We start from the raw sequence: 2842 nt of genomic DNA, 5'->3' as shown, positions 1-2842 counted from the left end.
CTTGTTGCGCCTTTGCAATAACAGAGTATCAGTAAATTGCAGTGCGTATGCTGGTTCATAAGTCATTTTGTTAACATTTTTGTTTATTTATAAATTTTAATAATAATAATTATAATAAATTATTGGTGTTGTAAAACTAAAAGTTTTGGTGTTATGTTCTTTAATTTTCATTAAAATAAATTAAACGAAAATTGTCTTCACGCAATGTTAGAAACAAATATAAAAAATGATTTGACAGTTGGTCTAACGGGACTAACGGGACTCCTGTCGATTAGGACACAAAGCCTAATAGTGTCTCACGAAACTGCGCTACTTTAAGTTTGGAAATTGGAAAACAGAATTGAGAACGTGTTTTTGTTTGGTAAACTAAATCAGTTATCATTTTTGTGTTCGTTTATGTATTAAAAAGTATTTTTACTTTATAGATTTTTAAAATATTTGGCATTAGTGTTTCACATTAAAAATATATTTATTATTGCCAATAAATAATGACTCCGTTGGACCTCAAATGCATAAACATAAAGCACGCAATAAAAATGGGGACAATAATCAAAATAGTTTGTCTCAAGTCAAAGGCATTGATATTTCAATGATGGAATGCGATTTTAAATTTTATTATTGTTTCCTTACAATTGTTGCATTCGTCACCGTTTCAGCACTGAAGAATCAAAATGTGAGTAAATGTGAATTGCATATGTTATTCTTATAAATAGAAATTAGATTTTTGTATGCACAAGGTATGTCTTTGACTAACTCAGATGTCCTTGAAATGTGAAGCACTTCCAATTTGTTTCTTAACAGATTTTACAAATTATTTTTGTATATTTTTTATAATTATTAATTTTTAAGTCAGAATAAAGATTTTGAGAAAAATGTGTTCATTTGAGGGTATAAGAATAGGCATTTATATTTGTAATATATTTCATAAATTTTACATTTTATAAATTTTCTGTTCAATAAAAAGCAAGATAATTTTTTCAATTTTATTAACTAAGTACATTTATTATAATGTTGACATCCAAAATAACATTATAAACTTTAGATAGATATGTAACGAAAATGATAAGCAACAAACAAATGTGTATGTAATTTTATTGCAAAAATAACGAACAGATTTAATCTTTTTATATAAACTACAAATTAAACATAAAGATTGTGTTTACTGCGTGGAGGATAAACGGCTGTGAGATGCATTAAATCATATTATGGAGTGCACACTAGCTAACGTGTACGTGTGTTTTCTTTACAGCAAGTATGCAACTGGTTTTAAGATAATGCACCTCTCTGTGCCGTTAAGTGTCGCTTTTCTCCTTCTAAGAAGCGACCAAAAATCGGTTACTAACTATAGCTTTTTCTAGAAACAAAAATACAAACATAACATATTAAAGTTAAAATAGGAATCCTTCTTTATTAAGAGTATTTGATTAATCAAATGATTATTATTTAAAGACATCAATGGATGTAAAAATATTTCATAACATCGCCATTTGTTATCATGGACCTCCGCTGGATAAATAATTCAGATTTTCTATTGGATGCAAATATGATGTGAGGTGGGTTTACGGTTTTATCATTAAGTAACGTACTGAAGTAACGGCGATTTTTAGTTTAGTTTAAGTTTACGAAAATTCAAATCTCATAATAATTTCATTAATTTTCTAATATTTTTCAGTTGACTATAAAGAAAATGAATTAAAAATTACTTCTCTGCAGTTACAATAACCCAGGAATTCCACAAAAACACAAATAAAGTATTTTTGGAAAGACTATGCCAATTTTCGATGTCAGGACATTTCACATGTCGAACCGCTGAATGATGTAAAATCGAAGATTTGTTAATTGAAGATGATTTCTGGTGAAAATTGACGATTAAAATGATTACACTTAAATTACTGCAAATATAACCAGATTGTAGTTATAATTTAAATATTGAAGATGAAGATGACGGTTGTGAATAACTCCATGCTAATTATCAGTAGCAAGTTGATGTGTAACATATGCTACTAACTTGTATTTTATAATTATTAAAAATGATGTATATATCTCTGCAGACAAGCTGCTCTATATTGTTGTCATATGCTGATGCTTTAAAGCAATGTGTAACTTTGATATACATTATGAAACCATACTATGATCAAAAAACAAATACTGAATTTAGTGCTACGAATTTGTAAGTATAAATTAAATATTCTTAAAATTTTTTGTAATAATTTAAATTAGAAATATTAATAAATTTCTTTCGTCAACAGATTTCTCCATTAGTCTCATCCGCCGTAATATTTAAACATTCCAGTCTTAAAGAATGTTTATATGTATTCCTGTTTAAAAGATATTGTTATCTACTCACCAAGCAAGAGATAAGACACATTAGTTTTTTGGAATAATTATTAAACTCAGTATAAAAAAATGATTGAATGCAACAACAACATGATCTTCAAAACAACAACAAAAAATTAAGCAAGTCAATCAAAGCTAAGTGCAAGTTTTATTTTACTTTTATTTATTTATTTTTTATATAATATATTAAATAGGTTGAAATGTTCAAATTTTTTAATGCATATAAACTATTTTAAAATATATAAAATCAAAGAAACTTAAAAGAATAAAAACTTTTAGTTTTGAATTAAGATTGTTTAAAGAAATTGGATTAGATTCTATACCAATTTTAATGCTTACAGCCAGTCTAAAGTTTTTAGAAACTGTTACATTTATTTTTAATGATAATATTTAATTACATTAGATTAAGTTTCCTTGATTTGTGTATTACAAAATCTTTTCCAAATTAAAAGAAAAAATTAAAATTGTATAAAAATACAGGAACGAAACACAAAATAAGCAAAAA

At 26.1% G+C, this 2842-nt stretch overlaps 1 long non-coding RNA gene across 1 annotated transcript; it reads left to right on the top strand.

The window, feature by feature from the left end:
• The first annotated feature begins 28 nt into the window (after positions 1-28).
• On the top strand, positions 29-2476 carry LOC119670892. Its single transcript, XR_005251745.1, has 4 exons — positions 29-361; positions 426-673; positions 1673-2170; positions 2250-2476. It is a non-coding gene; the product is annotated as an uncharacterized LOC119670892 (long non-coding RNA).
• Positions 2477-2842: the final 366 nt, after the last annotated feature.

This window comes from Teleopsis dalmanni, chromosome 1, assembly GCF_002237135.1.
Source record: "Teleopsis dalmanni isolate 2A chromosome 1, ASM223713v2, whole genome shotgun sequence".
NCBI classification, from domain to species: Eukaryota; Metazoa; Arthropoda; class Insecta; order Diptera; family Diopsidae; genus Teleopsis; species Teleopsis dalmanni.
The sequence above is the reverse complement of the archived record's forward strand: the minus strand, read 5'-3'. Positions and strand labels throughout refer to the sequence as shown.